This window comes from Schistocerca serialis, chromosome 12, assembly GCF_023864345.2.
Source record: "Schistocerca serialis cubense isolate TAMUIC-IGC-003099 chromosome 12, iqSchSeri2.2, whole genome shotgun sequence".
In the NCBI taxonomy this organism is placed as follows: domain Eukaryota; kingdom Metazoa; phylum Arthropoda; class Insecta; order Orthoptera; family Acrididae; genus Schistocerca; species Schistocerca serialis.
The window spans coordinates 39,821,684-39,842,257 of NC_064649.1; the positions used below are offsets into that span (position 1 = coordinate 39,821,684).

Genomic DNA, 20,574 nt, shown 5'->3' on the forward strand with positions numbered 1-20,574 from the left:
ATTCAACTGATGCCAACATATTCATCATTTGGATTTGCAGCTCCTTGTGTTTTTTGAGTTTTCAGTAAAATTTTTTGTATGTGACATCCGCCAGTTATGCAAAACACAATTTTTCTCTGTGCCAGCATCAGTGGATTTCTGTTTTACTTAATCTTTACATTCGTTTTCCATTGTCTTGCAGAACCACTTGCATACTATTTCTTGTTGGTAGCTTGTCATGTTTTTGTGTGGTAAGCCCTTTCTTCTCATCATCTTGATGAGGTGTTGTGAAGCACATGTAAACATAACTTTACAGTGTGTTTTGGTGAAGTGTAAAATGATTTTACAACCGAATTTATGAAAATATGAGAAATAATATGCAAGTGGTTCTGCAAGACCATGCAAACCAAATGTAAACATTAAATAAAACAGAAACAATTGATGATAGCACAGAGGTGCTGAAATATGTTTGGGAACTTTGAAAAAATGGTGTTTTGCATAACTGGCGAAACCTACATTCAACACATTGCCAACTACTTTTTGTGTAATGACAGCGGAGACATGATTAGAGACATTAGGGCTCGTATGGTGACACACATACATTTATCCCTCACTCCCTGTTCAAGCGGAACAGGGAAGGCACGGACCAGTAGTGTTACAAGGTACCCTCTGCCATGCAAAATATGGTGGTCTGGAGATCAGGTATGTTGATGTAGATGAGTTCATACATAATCGCACATCAGCATATTTTCGCAGCAATGTGGTTGAACATCTGACACTACATTTCAAGCCCACTGGATGAGTTGAGGAAACCTCACAGCTTGACCTCAGCAGTTCCCCACACCTCCGTCCCCATGTACCTATTTGCTTATAACAACACTCAGAAGAATTGGTCTATGTCACTCCAGTCAATGATGCATACCTGCAAGTACAAAAATTCAGTTTACTTCACATAATGTTTGATTCCTTAAACAAAAGATCAGATATTTGCATTACACTAGACTGACGTCACGATGAGCTCCCCCCATGATAACGTGTTCACATCTTTATAAGTATATGACTCCGAACCCATGTTTATTGGACTTGTTTTGATAAGTACTGACATCTCTCAAAATATTCAATGCTTTCTTCCTACTACCCCAAATGTTATTTGAGATAACTGCAGAGCACTAACATCTCTCAAAATATTCAATGCTTTTTTCCCAATACCCCATGTATGTTAATGTTATTAGAGATGACTGCGGGGCAAGAGAAGTAGAACAAAAATCACATACACAGCTCGTATACAATAATAGTAATAGGAATAAAACGATGGAAAATCCATGATGAAATGTAACAGTGTTTTGAGAAGGATAGTTGCTGCTACTCACCACATAACAGAGATGCTGAATCGCAGATATTCACAACAAAAAGCCTGTCACAAAGTGAGCTTTTGGCCAGTAAGGCCTTTGTCAAAAAAAAAAAAAAAAAAAAAAGAACACCCACCCACCACCCACCCACCCACACACACACACACACACACACACACACACACACACACACACACACACACACACACACACAAAACCATTACCTGAAGCCAGCTAGTTGTTCTTTTTTATTTTTTGACAAAGGCTGAAAGTTGATATTTATCAATGCCTACAGGCAGCTACAAAGGTCAGGATTTCACCGTAATTCCATTTTGTGATAATCTTTTTGCTGTGCCTATCTGCGACTCAGCATCTCCACTATATGGTGAGTAGCAACTATCCTTTTCAAAAATTGTAATAATAATAATAATAATAATAATAATAATAATAATCTAAGCTTCCACAGTTCTTGGAAATGGGGAAAGCTTCCTAAAACCTTTTGTGCTGTGACTGGAAAAAAAACCATAACTGGCCCATTGTTTTATTTTTTAAATCATTATTATAGATAGTTCTCTACTTTTAAAACAGTTCTGTTAGTAGGTTTTATTATTTAAATCTTTATTATAGACTGTTCTCTACCTTTAAGACAGTTCTGTATGTAGAAGTTGTGCTGTATTTCTGTTACAGTCATTACCAGGTTAGCCACAAGTTTCCCTGAGTGAAATTCCCTAATTTCCAGTCAAGTTTTAGCATTTTTCCCTGACAAATTGTGACATCTCAAGGGTAAGTTAAGACGTAAGTTGACAATCTGTCGTTGCAGTACACTATGGTACAAGAAACAATAATGCAAACGAGGAAATATCTAACTACAACTTGCAAGCATGTGACGTTTCCTGATATGAGCAAAAATATTAAGGACTAACATCAACATCTCTTGTAATGAAATGTTTTTAGATGGAGAAAGCAAGCCAAATGGTATATGTTTTTTTATTTTGACCACTGATGTTATTTTATTTCAATACAACAAACATATTAGGTGACAAAAATATGGATATCCTTGGAGTTGCAAAGGACATTTAAAATACCTCCACTGATTTCAGAAATAAACTCTGAAACAAGTAGGCCTCTTGAAAGAAGGGTTTAAGGCGGGGAAGAATTGTGGAAACCAACACTGTAGGTGACTGTAATAAAATGTTGGTACTACTACGTTTATTATTGTCTGTTATTACCCGATGTGTTATATCTATTGTTTTACAGGTATTTTGTGATTTTTCTTTTGAGAAATCTATGAGTACTTAACATACAAACCATCGGCAACTGACACAATTTTCTTCGTCTTATCTTCCATACTTTCCAAGATATAAAATACTTTTGGAAGTGCCAAAATGTACTAGAACAAATAAAATGTCTATAAAATGGCACACTGTACAACTTACTTGCGGTGAGACAGTTGCAATTCCTGAAATCCATCACCCATGGCCTCTGGCCTGCTGATGAGCAATGCAGTCCTGGGTCCTTGGATAAACCATGAAAATCTGTTGCTTTATGCCACACTGAAACAGACCTGGCCTGCAGGGAGACAAGTGAGACAAGATCCGATGGGCAGGGTCTGCAGATTACTGGGAACCGAATGGCTTCAGATCAGCAGGCACAATTCATTACATACGCCCACAGAAACAGCCTGTGGTTTTGACCTGTTGTGGAAATCCACTGGTGTGGTCAGCTATTCATGAGCCACAGACAACATGTTGATGAAATGAGACCACGGTGATTTATCCATGCAACAGCTAACTTGTTAAAATACACTGAGAATCAATAATAATGGGGATAGGTTTCAACTCACCATAAAGATGATTGCTGAGCCACAGACAGGCATGTAGAGAAGACAATTACACTCTCACAACTAAATTTTCAGCCATAGCTTTAGTCAGAAAATGAAAGCACATGCAGATTCGCATCATTCAGACACAACTCATGCACACATGACCGCTGCAGCTACGGTCTCTGAGAATCAGATCCAAACAAACCACTCCTCATGCCTCCCTGCCTCTTGTCAGCAGCTGCTAGGCTAGTGGCAAGAAGAGGTGGCAGCATTGACTGCAAGCTGAGGGGACTGATAGGAAGGAGAGAAGCAGTAGTAATGGGGGAGTAGGGAAGTGGCACACATACTTAGCTGCACCCAGCCAATGACAATGCATGACACCTCAGCGAACAAACCGTTTCACCTATTGAGACAAAAATGAGTTTTTTTCCAGTGTTTTTTTTTTTCAGATTTCCGATTTCCCTGACAAGTTTGAGATTCCCTGATTTCCAGAACCTGTGGTAACCCTGATTACTTATATTTGACAAGAACATAATGGGGGAAACTGCTTAATGTTAGTTAATAAGACAGACATTTCTTCCATTTCACGTATTCAATATATATTGACATAATTACAACAGTAAACATGACAAATGTGCTCACTGAGCTGTATTTCACATTTTGTCACTAGTGAGATAGAGCACAAGTTTCTAGGACTACAAGACATATTGGCGGATCTCAGTAAAGTGGCTTTTTGTATTTGAACATGGACATTTCATCAATGACTATGGTTCTCAAGTGCCCACTAAGATCTCGTGGAATTGCTTCCATTGTGCTGAGAACCTCTCGGGACCCACAGTAATTTGGTATGTTCGTTTGCAACAACTTTTTCTGGCTTGTAGTCCTAACAGTTCTTTGGCACAGGCGTGTGGTAATTTTGGCGTAAGTTCCAGTGGATCATTAATGGCACACCATTGTGCCTCTGCCTGTAATCAGTCTGAGCGATCTTTTGGCAACAGACCAAGATAGTCAATTGTTTACTCAACTTCTTTGCAAATCTGCAGTTGGTATTTTCTGCTGATTACTTGATTCTGGCTTTGATGACTTTTGCCTGTGCAGCAAAAAATCAGTCCAATTTCTCTCGTTACGGTTCCCTCTGTCAGCCAAGACCAGGTCATTTCATTAACTGTTTTGCATTTGATTTTCCTCAAAAATATTTTCTTGCTTGGGCTGTCACTCTGACACTGGAGTGAAGCTTTCTGGTACGGATTCTTGGTTTGCTGTACTTTTATTATCATCATCATTATATTGCATGTGTACCATTCTACTTTTAATGTTTACTTAATGAAGAAGCCTGGTTAGATGTGAGAGAGAACCTGAGGGGCATAAGTTTTGCCAGGTGAAATAAATGCACAAAAAACATGGATTCTTTTCAAACAAAGCTTATGGTGAATTAGGGATCAGACAAAACAGTGCAGTAAATAAATTATTTTTAATGAAAGTTAGCTCTGTGTAAGTAAAAACAAATCAAATATTAATTGTGAAATTTAACATAAAAGAAGACACAAAAAGTTCACAGGTGTGGGAATCAAACAGTAAGGAATCGACAGTCAAACTTCTGAGAGTAACCATTTGAGACAACTTAAAGTTGGGCTTTCTTGTACATTCTTTGGCAAGAAAACTGTAAAAAGAGTATACTTGGAGTAAGTATCATTGTTTTGTTCAGCCAGCAATTATGCAACAGAAATGCGGGATAACTTATACAGTGTTACTATTCCTGCACAAAGGAGATGACAGAATAATCTGTCAGGCTGGAACTAAAGAATTTTATGTCTAAAATCTGGGATTTTAGAAGCTCTGCTTATGCAAGTACCTCATCCCCTACTTTCTGAACTTCACCCATGTTCTCATGTGAAACTTGCACAACTAGAACTTCTGGAAGGAAGGACTAGGTACTGGTGGAAGTGGAGACTCGGTAGAGCACTTGCCTGCAAAAGGCAAACATCCCAGATTAGAGCCCCGGTCTGGCACAAAGTTTTAATCTGCCAGTAAGTTTCAAAAACACTTATCACTAATCTAAGGGAAATATCCTGACTGACTGACTCATCATTGTCCAGCTCAAACCACTAAGGACTTGCAATTTGAAAGGGGCATGCATCTTATTCTGTAGGCATTGTTTCAGAAGGTATTTTTCAAAATTACACCTCTGAAGGGGTGAAATAGGGGCTGAACAGTTTTTGACAATATGTTGCAATTAAGGCAATTTTGGAGCAAGAACCACGAAAATTGGTATTTGGTTTCTCAGTCAGATATAAATAAATATGTATTTCAGCATTTTTTGGAAATTTAACCCCTGGAGGGGCGAAATAGTGGGTGAAAGTTATTCTGAAAACAAATCATTGTTAAAGTACTACTAAAGCATCTTTAAAGCTAGATCTATGGAAGTTTGTATTTGACTTTTTGGTTACAAATAAAAAGTATGTGTTTCAGTATCTTTGGAAATTCAATTGCTAAGGGGTGAAATAGGGTATGAAAATTATTATGAAATATTATGAAAATATTTTGTTACGGCTCGATAACATTGTTATAGCTAAATCTAAGAAAATTTGCCTTTGACTTCTCAACTAGAAATAAAAAAATATGTAGTGTTTCAGGAAATTCAGCGCCTATGGGAGTACAATAGGGAATGAAAATTTTTATGGCAGTATTTCCTTACAAAAGCTTTTTTCCTTGTTGGAAATTCAAGCCCTAAGGGGGGTGAAATATGTTACATTAAAACATATTTAAGAGCTAAATCTATGAAAACTGGTATTTAGATTAGATGATGTTGCAATTTGTGAAAAAAATTCGACTAAAAAAAAATTAAGAGAATTTCATGTTGACTATTATTATTTTTGCTGTTATCGTTTGTATCATCTTCGCCATCAAGGGATGACCATCTCTCTGCTCAGAACATTGCTTACAAAAGACAATTGTCTGGTGTTTGAATCCCGGTCTGGCACACACTTTCATTCTCACTTAAAAATTTCACAATGGTGCATGTGGTTTGTTGCATTTATATGGATTTTCGTGCTAGTATACCATAATATTTTGCATTAAAAATTACATGTCAGATTTAGGCTAGCATATTATAGAGTTGCTGTTGTTCATAAAAAAACATTGTTGATTAATATGTTTTGTAGGCACATCTAAAAGTAATTGTCAGAGATAATTGATTATACAGCTTTACACTAGAATATTTAAAACAATTCTAGCACTTAATCTAGTATTGTCTTAATCTAGTTTACTATCTAGTACTTATGAATTGCTTAATGATAGTTCATTGTTCTTGACACCATAATATACAAATGTAGACATTATGATATATGAAACAGTGTCAAATGCTTTGCTCATGTCGATGAGCATAGCACAAGCAATAAAATGCTTTGAAGACATTTGATCAGCACTCTGGACTCTAATTCAGAATGATGATGATGGTTCAGATCAGCGTCTGAAAACATTAAATTTTACATTTTCCACGATTTATTGTTCTAGGCAAATGATGAGATAATTGCTCTGCAAGTGTATCCTTGCACCCATCCTTAAAAGCAAACAATCTGAGCTCTAGATCAGTCTCAAGTGACCTTGTCAAGGGAACGTTAAACCCTTTTCTACCTTCCTTACAAACATTTGACAACACTTCTACTTAATAAATTTTTAGGGGTAGGCGAATGTAATGAAAAAGTTGACATTTACAGTTGCCTCTACACCAATAAAAAAGGAAGATACATGTAAAACAGTATGCCAGATAACTGTCCCCATTGTGGAAATGCTGACTGGGTGTTTAAGGAGACCAAACAGCTAACGTCTTCAGCCCCCCCCCCCCCCCTCGCAGTACAGCAGCAGTGTACCAAATCTCTCTGCATATAGATTAAATTCTGTCTGCAAGTGTCAGAAGAGTTCTAAATGTTTGCATAGCTGTATTTTCAACAAAACATGAGAACCAGCCCAGTATTCACCTAATGGGATGGGATGTGGAAAAATCACCTAAAAGAAACACATGCAGGTTGGCCTGCACACCGACGCCTTGTCCTTAATACACTGGGTGGATTTGATCAAGGGCTGGTGCACTTCTCCATCCAGGAAGCTGTCACGTTAACGCATGCGGCTACCAGCCGGGTCTAGTTGTGGAGATAAGCAACTGTTTGGAGGATTTAAAATGAACTGTATTTATTATAGGGCAATGTCTAGATACAAAAACAAAATCAAAGACCAGGAAGCTTTCTGTAGACAAACTTTTATTTAACATGTTTAACTTTTATTTCTGACTTACAGAAATGCAGTTAGCTGCATGGAAAAAAATACGTAAAACAGTGAGGAACATTCACACAAAACATCACAATTTTGAAAGACAATAACAACAGTGAGTATTCAGTAAATTAATAAGGACACATTTTTATGTCTTGTTTTTCTTTCGTATACAGTGGTGAGGATTGTACTTGTTTCTCATATTTGTAACAGTTAGAATAATATTTGAGTATGTCTTATCAAGTGTGTTTTCATGTTAATTCTTTTTCCACTCAGTGACTCAGATAAGTTGCTAAGATTGGAACTGTGAGAAGATTACTGACTATGGAAGAAGTGCTCCAGATTACAGGTAAGAAGTATCCACTGACTCATGTAAGTTGGTGTTACGTTGCAGTTATTTAAATTCAACCACCCAAGTCAATGGCCACTGTAAAACAATTGAAGAAAAACCTCTTTTGCTACATTAGCTCACTCCAGCTTAAAAAAATTGAAGCTGATAACAATATCCAGTCCGTAATGAGAGTTTGTGCTGTTATCACCAGCTTCAATATCTAGGCCACAATGTAAATAAATTGAGCAATATTTACATGCAATAATATTCCAAACACCAAAAATCGCATATTTTGTCTAACCAATTCAACGAAAGATGTGCAAAACTAATAGTAACCAAATAACTAAGGCGTATATCTAAGTGTATGGGATGACAGAAAAAAGAAAATACATGTGAACACAAATTACAACAACATTTGCATTATGTTTCATTTAGCATAAGAATAATTTCAGGCAATTTCCATGGACTGAATCTCAGTATACACAAAATTGTGCTCTGTTTGACTCTGTAACTCTCTGCCAAGTTGGACACACACATAGCACTGTCTGTATCACTAGGCACACACAATCAAGTTATTTTACATATTATTTGGAAAATTACACAAGACACTTGATAGCAGGACTCTTTCTACCTTAACCCATCGAGCACATAACTCGTGTGTGACTGCTCTTTAACAATGTTAACAGGGGAAAATTTTTACCTGACTAAATATTCAAACACAGGGAGAGATTCACATGAGGTGTTTCAATGTACTGAGTCTTGCAACAACAATAATAATTGACCTTTTGTTTCTAATTTCTATAGCCTGGACTAGTAAAGATGACCTTACAAACCACCTATCTTTCAACTAAGCTACACTCAGAATATTCATGCTTTTTCTTCTCTCTGTACATTATATTTTTATGCAAAAAAAGTTCCACTGTAACAATGTGATCAGCCAAAGTAAAAATCAGATGCATAGTGTCCAGGTTGGCAGCAGTACTTCAAACAAAGGACAGCTATTGATTTACTACACAACTGGGAACAGTTCAACTATTTTCTTCCTCATAGCTCACAGGGATGGTAGCAATATCTTCAGAAAGAGCCACATATGAAAATTAACATTTTAGATGACCAACAGTCTGTCCAATATCCTAAGATTTGTTGGTAACAGATATAAGTGAAAGTTTGAGGGTCCTCCATATAATGAAGATAAAGAACTGGCTCACAATACAGCTGTATTAACACACTGAAAGCTATAGGGCTGCTGCCAGGCACTATGTGGGCACAGCAGAATTTCACACCTGACACAGTGGCCGTGAAACATCCATCACTATGCATGCGGCAAGTCAGCATCTTAATTTAACAAAAGTATTAAATTTTATTGAGCGAGGAATCCTGTATTGTTTTTTATACAGACAGCATCACTGAAACTTATTGTACTAGACATAAATAAGTGAACACAATGTAACAGATAATCTTCCTAAAATGAGAGTCAGTTTTGAATGATCAAACGAGTGCCTACCATCAACAGAGAACGAGAAAACTGATAAGGTGCTGTAGAGTTCCTTCAGAGACATGTTAAATAGTACCTTTTACCATCTTTTACTGAAGGAAAGTGAAAAAAGAAATGTATGCTGATGTCAACAGCCTGTACTCGTCTGTCATATCCAATGGAACACTCTAAAATAACTGTAACCTAGAACTTTACACACTTTTCAGGCTTATTTCGAAAATCACATGCGGAAACTGTTTATTACATACCCATTAATATTATCCCATTTGAGCAACAATCTTAACTGACAGATGCATGCTTGTTGTCTCTGATTTCCACACATTCAAATCCATACAATGAGTTCAATTTTGAGTATGAATATCTGGAGTGAACAAAAATGTTCCCTTGTAAGTAATGTAACAATGCTGATTGTAGAGCCCTATATACAACTATCTGGTACTGCATATTTCTGGGCAGGAATTGAAGTTAGTGACAAGACAAGAGCACAAGTTCAGTGAAAAGCAAAGAGTACATCATCACCGAAAATAATAACTGTTCACAGTCATGAACCAGAACATTTTCAAACACAGACATTACAGAAAATTATCACATTGTAAGCAGATTAGGTGAAGAAAAATTTCTCACAAAAACCCATACCACACTAACTGGAAGTGTGTGAGAGAGACATTGCCAAGGTATCACAACGAAACATCAGTTCACTTGCAATTTTTGGGTAGTGCAGACAGAAAGACTTAATCCACTGTCAGACACAACTGGCAGTCCATTTAATTGCTGCTGTCTGCAGTGGGTGAAACTGTGTTCCGGCCATGTAAGCAGCCTGCTGCTTATTGTGCATGCCTTACTTGAAGCACACCTGCCATCTGGTGCGGCAACACTGAAGTGCCATGTGAAAAGTAACAAGTGGTGTAGTTAGCGTGTCAATGATGGAAGCAGCAGTCAAATAATCTTCAATTAGTAGAAAACTGTACATTATCGAAAGCATGGCATGAAGCACAACAAGTGGATGGAGAAGGTATGTGCTGATGATGAGATTATGACAAGGTGATACAGTTGAGGGTTCCCTACAGAATTAATTATGAAAACATCTGGAACAATGTGCTTTGATAACTGAGCAAATCCCTGCTGTACAATAACCACATCTGTATGAACTAATGGACACAGTACCCCAATCACTTTCAGCAACTGCCACATATCGTACTTCAATTCTTTTAGACGTATCTGTCTGACAATGCTTCAGGAAATGATGTATTCATTACTGCACTGAACACTGATATCGACAAATACATTTCCTTCACTATCTACGCTAAATCTTCTGCTAAACTTAGTAGTATCTTTGAAATCTTAATTGCCGACATGCTGAGCCCTTAAAACATTAAGACAGTTTCATGCTAGATTTACAATATTCTATAACACAATTCAGCTGGTAATTTGTATAAAAATGATATTTCAATTCAGGACCTCGTTAAAGCCACAGAGGGATAGCAATGTTGCCCAGGACTTCCTAGTAAAACTCACAGCAATGCAGAAGAGTAGAACATAGTATTTCTGGATTTTGGGAGAATACACAACTCCTTCAGGGAAGAAAGAAGAATCTGTTGAGGGAGGTTCAGCAGTTTTTGATTGATGTTCCCCTCTCCTTCGCCCTTCCATTTAATTCCTCTTTCTTCCCTGAAGAAGCCTACTATTACAACAACTGAGATTTATTCTTGTATTATAACCAGTACTGGGAGTTTTAAATCATGAAGGTAAGTATTGGTTAGGCATCTCTGAGTATCTGACAATTTAACTGAATATTTGGACAGACAGTTCAGTTCCCTGCCTGTTCGCTTACATGTATACAACCAACTTTATTTTTAAATTTCCTTTTTTTTTTACAAATTTTATGTTAAAAAAAAAAAGACAAAAATCAATAACATGACTTGTAAAAATCACACAGTACATTAAAAAAGCACAATAATTTTTGTCTATGTACAAATTAAGTCTCAGTTGTTCACAAATTTGCTTCCACCTTAACATGACCAGTCACTTAATCACAAGCACAATATTACTTCAAATGTTTAGTTGTTGCCTGTGAATATGAACATTAGTGCTAAGGGCACAAACATTAGTTTCCTTATTAATACAGCACATCCAACAGACATATTTCTGATGAAAACAAGTAACACACTTCTTGTTTCCAAAAGACACGTATAATTCATGCTATGATGATGAGTTGTTTTGGCCATTAGAATCAACTGCAACAATTGTCCAAGAAAGACGAGTTAACTCTTTGACAGCATGTGTGTGTAATTCCTGAGAGAACATTACTCGCAGGGTAGAATTAAAATTAAGTTGCTGAACAAAGAAATAGTTGGCGCTTTACATATTTAGAGGCAAAGCAATATTCCTGAAATAGCAGGCATCATAACGATGGCTATTGATAAAATGAAGCAAAGCTAATTTTGAAAAAGGAACAACAAAAACAATTTGAATAATAAACTGTCTCAAATATATTTATTTTCAAAAGGCAACAGTATAAATAAGCATTTAATCTTATAATTCATATTGTAGTTCATAAATGTAGTTTAAAGAAATTGGTTCACAGGAATATTTTCATCAGTCTTGTCATAGTTCTGCATGAAATAAAAGAAGCCTTAAACTGAAAAAGAAGGTTGGCTCAAAGTCTTAATTGTGGTACTATATATCAAAATCAAAGTTTGATTATGTTCAGTGTCTTACTTCCTTTGCACAATTTATTTGTATTCTGATAAACAAAAATTAGGCCACACAAAGTTAGCAGTTTGCATTAAAACTCACAAACTATATTTCTGACAACAGGCGGAAAAAGATATCAGTCTTATATTCGTAGACAGGCTGATAGAATTCCACAGACCCCCAGCCTGATTTCAAATTTCCCTGAATTCCGTATGTGAATGTTGGTATGCTCTCGTTAAAAAAATTCTTTTCCCATTATTGTAAAAATATTAACATCAATCACACAAATGTTATCTTAATTTTTAACCAATGTGTAATGCAAGTTGCAAAATGAAACTGCAATGTACATATAACTGTATAAAATTCATAAATAACTGACACTACTGACTGTTCAATCATGTAATGTTGTCACTTATTTTTCACAAATAGTGTTAATGTAGCTTTAAAAATGGAATTTAAATTTAGACTTTAATGGACTACTGAAAATGGAAACATTAGAGACAGACCATTAGCTGTGTTACATAATAATTAAGAAGGAATTTAGTGCACTTTGATGCGAGCATTAACAGAAATAGTAGAAAGTAAAATAGAAAACAGAACTTGAGAGTTCTTAAGTCTTTAAGAAACAAGTACAGCAAAAGATAATATCAGAAAATATTTACTGAAAAGAAAGACTATTTTGTTTTCTAGTTGTAACACTTCAGACATAGCAAATTCTTCTTACACAGTCCACTATCCTTGCTGAATTAAACATGACAAGTCATTCCGGTAATATTTCTTCTATTTCCTTAGAAGTAGAGCCTTCATCTTCCCATACATTGTCACTCTTTTGCGCTGTTCAAGAATTTCATGGGACTAGAGCCTTTTCAGTGTGTCTAATTTCTCAATATCTTAATAAAAAGATATCATTTTTCCACAGAACTGAATTAATTTCAAATATATAAGATTCCCTAATTGATTTGTAGCCTGGAAGTAATATTCTTGTGTAATGTAAAACTTGGATTCTTTTTAAGAATTTTCTCTGGTTGCTTAATTTCCATTACATTTCAGTTTCTTGTACTCTTATGCAGTCAATAGACAGGGTTTAATAAACCACTGAAACAAAGCACCACATAACCTAGATTCATAAACTTGCAGTGCAGATCCTAAGAAGCAAGTAACAACATTTACCTACGAAAGCAAGTCAGTCACAAATTTAAAACCATAATTTTATCAACACAGTTTGTGTGAAAGGTTGCTATAATTAACTATGCTGCTGGCAAGCTGAGGATGGAAGATATAAGTGGTAAGGTCTATTTTTGTATAGAATAGTTCCAGTTATATGTCATCAAATATAAGGCCTACAACTGTGTTCTGTTCTACATTAGATATAATTTGTTAGCACACTCTAAATTAAGATGATACGCTTGGCCTCAGGAGACATATGTATCTTTCATTTAGGTAATGCACGTATTTCTAGCTGTCACTGATATCTCAATGTAATGTAGAAGATATATTACATTTGCCTGGCACATTCTGTGAATATGCTTCACAACAGAACAAACAAACATGAATAAAACCAAAGTATCAAAACATTTCAAACTGAATACAAACTGTAATCTCTTCAGCAGAAAAAGAGAAAGAAAACTGCAATAAACCACAAAATAAGCAAGTCATGTAATTTTGTGATGACAGAAAAATAGACTGGAAGGGATGGAGGTGAGAGGGCAGGGAAAAGAGAGGTGACGGGCTGCATTTAACAGAGATAGGGAATTTCGAATTATTTTGGCAGAATATACAACATTTATTGTGCCAACATCCAAAATAGTCTTTTAGCCCATTCCCATGGTCCTAAGGTACCTGTACTAACATGCTAATTAAGCCCTCCATCATTCTTTTACCACCTGTTTCTAAATGTGGGAAAACACTGCAAACAGCAAGGGATTTTTAAGTTTTGATAAATAGTAATTTGAACAGTCAGTTAATTAAAAATTTCAAGTCATTAATTGTTAAACACAATTATCTTTGGTTCTAATGCAAACTACTAAGCCAATGTTATTAATTTAGATCATTTAACTGCATTAAATTTCTTCAGCACTAACTTACAGTTTCCACTTAAACAACACTTTAAATGGATCAATTTATTGTAATTGACACACATGACAACAATAAAATGTGGTTTATCACATGAAGGCATCGGCAGTATTTCCATCAAAATACACACTGACTCTATCTATTAAAAAAATAAATAATACCTCAAAATCTGAACAACATACAATCCAGTTAGAAACGTTTGTTAACTGCTAGTGTAACAGGTACTCCAACTGATGTCCCAATATAAACATTTCAGCAACAGTGTTTGATGTGCTTCTTTACCACCATTTGCAAGATTCCCAATCTGCCAGCTGTCTTCAGGTATGCTTTTGATATCAGATGTACTCAATTTTGTTATTTATGTGTAGTGTTGCAGCATAAAATATGGCTCGACTCAAACACAGTAAAAATATTCAGAACAGTCAAAACTTTGAAGCGAAGCATTATTCCCTATACAGCACAAACACTGTGACAAATCTTTGCTAGCTGACTTAATGTTATCAACCTAATTTGTATACTTAAGGGGCTTCCCTCATAAGAAGAAAACATGTATCAGCTGCCCTCTAAATCAAAGCAGGTTGTGCTGAAGTATTAAGCAAACAGCTTTGGTAAACAAATCAGACTTATCCACTTGTTAAAGAATTGTATCAAATACAAATAACACAGCAAAACAGGAGAGTTTAGAGACATTCAAAACCACACTAAAAACCTTCTTAGGTGCATATATAGCATACATAATATTCTGTAAACTGAGAATAAATAAATTATAAACATAACAATTTCTGCACACGCGACAGTAATAAGCATGTACACTTTGCCTATGGAAACAAAAGTTGTAAGTTTATGGCACACACAATTGCATGAATAACAGGGCTCTTGTTTATGCCAAGTACATAAGAACATTAGTTATGATCAATTTAAATATTTGAGTCAAAACTGTAGGTTGCATAAAATATGGACAAAATAAGGTCTCATCTTGGATGTTCTTAAAGATTAACTGAATTGGTTTGTTTTTTTGTGCTCTACTGTTCACTTTCATGTATCTTATGCTCTCTGAGAATACAGCTTTTTCTTTAACAGAAAAACTACAGTTACAAAGTTCTATTACTAAGGAGATTCTTGGTAACAGTATAATTAAGCCTGTAATAAAAACAAAACAGCCTTATAAAATAAAACTAAGTTAATTCCTTTAGCAGTGAAAAAGAAAACAAAATCATTAAATATGTAACTGAAAATAAATATAACATTGGAAGCAAAACAATAAGAATTAAAAATCAAATCTAAAAATATAAATGTAAACTCTGTTATTCGACTAGCACACATGCAGGTCTATAATAATTTGGCTGTGGTACACAAAAAGAATAAAATTAAAATAAATATATCTACAACCACAATGGTGTAGCATTTTCTGCTGCAAAAAACAACAGGAAAACAACATGACATTTTATATACTATCTTTTTCTGGGCAAGAGGAGTGTCACATATAGTATTTCAACAACTTTAACACACAATATAACAAATGCTTACAATTAGTCACACTGAATAGAAGCTAATTATTTAATAATTTTATTTGTCCTAGTATATATTCTTTCCCTACATTATCCCCTTCCACATTCTACAGTTCTAGTTAGTCACCCAAACTCTAGACATCACTAAATTTTTGTTTGCCATCACAGAAGTCTGAAAGGTTAAGACTATTTTATTCATGCATAAGAAGCCAGCATTTTTTCTATTTATTTTGGAAATTTTCAGCTGTAAAATTTCTATTACATCTAAAGGAAATAGTTTCAGTGCTCTTTTTATAATTATAGAGTAGATACTCAAGAACTAAAATGAGTTTAATAAGAAATCAGCTATTTCTGTTGTATGTCAGGACAAGGGCACGAAAACATGATGGTCTGAATGTGCAAATGAACACCAGACCAAATTTCAAATTTTTCTGAATAGCACTAGATATTATATGTACTTGTTGCGAAGGCAAAGTGCTAATTATACATGACAAGATTTGCTTTGTGCAAGACATTAAACGAATATTACGTTAGGACACACAGAATGATCCCATCTCAATTTCCATGAGGTAATTGTGCTGGCTTTTAGTCTGTTAACTGTTATTGTTAACACACAAATGTATTTTTCTTTACTTCTCTAATCTACATCCTATATGAAAAATAGAGGTCCTCAAATTGGTATAACTGTTAGGTTTTCATGGAACAACAACTTGGAACACTGTGTAAAGAAGTGCTGGGAGGCAGTTACTGCATACGAATGTGGCACAATGGAGTGAAATGGAAATCTAGGCAAAGTTTACATTTTGTATACCTGAATCTTGAAAGTGTGACAATGTTATCCAGACCTAAAATATAAGCAGACTCTCTTTAATTTATGTCCTCTTAATTTGACTACTGCCAGTTCTTAAGGACTGAAAGTGTTCAAGTTTCCAGAATACCCATACAAGATCTACAAATTGCATGAAGATAATGACTGGTAAATAGCTCTCCAATAATACATTAGCAACCTTTAATGTGTGAATGATGTAGTACCCTGTACAATTTCTTTTGTCTGAGTGAAAAAGGGAGGTAGAAAGAGCTGCCAACACGACGGAGCTGTGGGGTATAGCACAAGTGAGTTTTGGTTGTTTTTAAAAAAGGTTCAAATGGCTCTGAGCAATATGGGACGTAACATCTGAGGTCATCAGTCCCCTGGAACCTAACCTAAGGACATCACACACATCCATGCCCAAGGTAGGATTCAAACCTGCAACCGCAGCGGTCGCGCGGTTCCAGACTGAAGCGCCTAGAACCGCTAGACCACAGTGGCCGGATTTTGGTTGTTTTCCTCTTATTTGCTTCACTATTTGAGAGAGCCACTGTCATAATTTATCCCTAGTTCAGACAGACATGGAGGAGTTAGAAGTATTTTTTCACATAATTTAAGCATCCTGTTCCTTCAAGAATAAGCAATTGGTGCTGTCCGATTCACTTACTTTCATATAAAATACAGGAGCATCCATATAGAATTCGTGGCATTATATTTTTATCAAAAAAGAAAATTTTGAGATGAGGAGAAGTTGATTAATGCTAGAGTCAAAGAACAGAAGAGTAAGAAATAAGTAGTATATGTGTGTGGTGTTTGCTCTGTCAAACATATTCCGTTTTTGATACAGCAGCTGTAAATAACAATATTTCGAGGGATATACGAACATCAGCCGCAACTGCACTTGGGTGAAGTGAGAAATCTGAGATGGAGTCCTGATCTAGCAGAAATTTTCATCACTTGACATTGAATTATTTCAATGCCCAATTGCAGTTGACATTGGTACCTGCCTCAAAATAAGACAGAAGTGCTTGGATTAAAATAATGGGTGTTCTCAACATCAAAGAAACAATGTAAGAAATAACTGAAAAGTTTTGAAGTGGGATTAAGATTCAGGGTGAAATGATATAAATGAAGAATTACAGGACCTATTAAGTGGAATGAACAGTCTACTGAGCACAGAACACCAACTGAAAGTAATCCCAGCAATGCATAAATATTAAGGAACAGATTAGTACAGGCATTTCTTGCTAAAGAAATCTGTTAGTAAGAGACAAAGGCCTTAAAGAGAGAAAGAAACTTCTGAGAATATACATGTGGAGCACAGCATTTCAAGTGAAGCTTGGAGAGAGGCCTGCTTCTCTGTTTCAGTCCATTATGTCACAATACTCTTTCCTCACTAACAACATTGTGGTACTTTTATAGTAAGTCTGTAAATGGAACGAATGGATTGGGAGGGGGGGGCACGGAATTTGAAGAAACATTCGTTGTAACTGTACTAGTCCAGTCTAATGTTAGCACCTCAGTTACACATTGCTGCCTTACAATTACATCCTGATCCTGGCACACCTTATAACTTATATAACAATATTATCTGTACTTCTAACTTTCCTCTTCATGACTTATACTCTACCCTATATTAAAATATGGACCAATATCTGCCGTAACAGTTCCCTCTAATAAAACACACTGTTCCCAAAAGAAACAGGAGACAGTATACTTAATAACAAAATAAAAAAATCCAGCATGCATATAATAAACTACACGGCTGTGAAGAGAGTACATGCAAAATGAACTTGGGAAAATATAATTATATCTCTCCGGCCAGTCAAGAGAAGACAATACAACACAGATCATTTTTGTGTGTGACAGTAGGAACAACATATTTGGACAGGAGGATGTGTTTTTAAGTTTCATAGAAGTAAGATGACCTCTTCACAGCAAATTATGATGAGCAGCACAGTCTTAAAATATCAAAAAGTACCTATCCCTATTAGACACACACACACACACACACACACACACACACACACACACACACACACACACACACACTAATGAATATTCTTTACGAAACTCAGCATTAGTTACCAGTATTGAATTTACAATTAAATGCAACAACTAGTCTTCAATAAAATGAACAATGTGGCAAATATAACAACTTAAGCCACATAGCTGTGATTAAGGACCACAGTCCTACAATGTAATTTCTAGTGATCATGCATAATTAATGAATAAAACTCTAAACCAAGTTTATCCTCTATATGACCAAAACAAGTTCTATAAAAATTAGGAATTTGAATGAGGTCTCGGACTGACTAATGAAATAAATTACCAGCAAAGAGTGTTGTCTCTCAGTACAGATGCTGAAACAAGAACAGAAAAGATCATCATCATCATCATCATCGTTACTACTACTACTACTACTACTACTACTATTACAAGTTGAAATACAATACATGATAAACATATTCAACTGTCTGTAGATTCCTAATTCATCATAGGTATAAAAAATTGTTGAAAACATAAAATACATCTAATAGGGACCAAATTCATAGCACTATTCTTGCTTAATGAATCAAAAATATGGCAGAAGCTTACAATTAAGAGCCTCACGCCCTCTTACCCCACAATCCCAGAAGAAACAACTTAACTTTGATTACTATTTTGCAAATGTCTTACAGCCTTCAATTATCGAACACATCACTCAAACATTCACAGATAATAGTGTCAAGATCAACTGACACACAAACTTGATTTTCAGGAGAGTGAATGATGAATGCCAGCTGAACAAAAGGATTCATAGGAACTGTAACATACATACACAGGAGACTACACGTGAAATTACATGTAATGGATTTTAAATACTGATGAAGTATACTTGTTCCTACATGGTCAGACTGTAGGGTGAACAGGGATATATTCTTAACCTAGAAACGAGACAAGTTAAAACTGTGTCCAAACGTGAGAGAGAGTGGACAGTCCATAGGAGTTCCTTACTGAAGTCACTGAGATGCAGTTTTAGCTTCATACAGACATTCACTGTGGTTTAGTTATTTTGGCAATACCACAGAGAAGTAAGTATATTAGGTGGGTAAAATATGCACAAACAAGACATTTCAACAAAATAATAAGTTAGAAAAGGCTGTAATACATAAACTACTCTCTAGCTCAGTTCGGCATGTTTGACACTTAGAATTCAGTTCAGGGAGCAGTACGGTATGTAGAATTTCATGGCTGGTATTTGTGTCGTTAGGAAACTTCTCTGCCTAATCTATCTTTGGTTGTTTACTTTTCTTCCTTCAGCACTAAACACGTCATCAGAGGCTATAAACACTCAGATATTAGTACAAACTTAAATAAGCTTGTTACTATGTCAAGGTGTTTTCAGTGTTTCAGCAGAAACAGATAATACTGTTCTATTGTATGTACACAAGATGCTGTTCTGTTGATGCCCGGTACACAAAGCTTTCTCAGAAATGCCAATTACAACTGAGGCTGGTCCAAATATTAGACAGCTGCTCACAAATGCTACATGAAAAATTCAAAATATTGTTAAACTGCAAAGACAAAGAACTACATTTACATCTACATTTATACTCCACAAGCCACCCAACGGTGTGTGGCGGAGGGCACTTTACATGCCACTGTCATTACCTCCCTTTCCTGTTCCAGTCGCGTATGGTTCGCGGGAAGAACAACTGCCGGAAAGCCTCCGTGCACGCTCAAATCTCTCTAATTTGACATTCGTCATCTCCTCGAGGGGGTATAAGTAGGGGGACTACTGGTCAGTGCTCCTCTTCAGAAGGCAGAATTCTAAATGAAACTTCCTGGCACATTAAAACTGTGTGCCGGACAGAGACTCGAATTCAGGACCTCTGCCTTTCGCGGGCAAGTGCTCTACCATCTGAGCTACCCAAGTATGACACACAACCTGTCCACACAGCTACAATTCTGCCAGTACCTTATCTCCCACCTTCAACAGTTTTAATCTGCCAATTCTGCCAGTACCTTATCTCCCACCTTCAACAGTTTTAATCTACCATTAAGTTTCGTATCACCACACACTCCACTTCAGAGTGAAAATCTCACTCTGGAAAATTCTAAATGTTGGTGATAGAAACATTTAAAACTGATGCTACTATAGTCTGATTAAAATTACTTGATAGTCGACACTTCATCTGTTGGAGGTGTCCTCCTCCAGTCAGAGTGCTCAATGTCATGCCTTTTCCAATTCCTTGTCTGCACCCCC

At 35.9% G+C, this 20,574-nt stretch overlaps 1 protein-coding gene across 3 annotated transcripts in view; it reads right to left on the bottom strand.

Moving 5' to 3' along the window:
* Positions 1 to 7,388: 7,388 nt before the first annotated feature.
* Positions 7,389 to 20,574, bottom strand: part of LOC126428138 (uncharacterized) — a 125,372-nt gene continuing 112,186 nt past the window's right edge. For 2 of the 3 annotated variants that reach the window (XM_050090041.1, XM_050090040.1), the window contains one exon: positions 7,389 to 18,688. The gene's annotated coding sequence lies outside the window, so the exon portion shown is untranslated. The remainder of the gene's footprint in view (positions 18,689 to 20,574) is intronic. The other variant, XM_050090039.1, reaches the window with a different exon arrangement.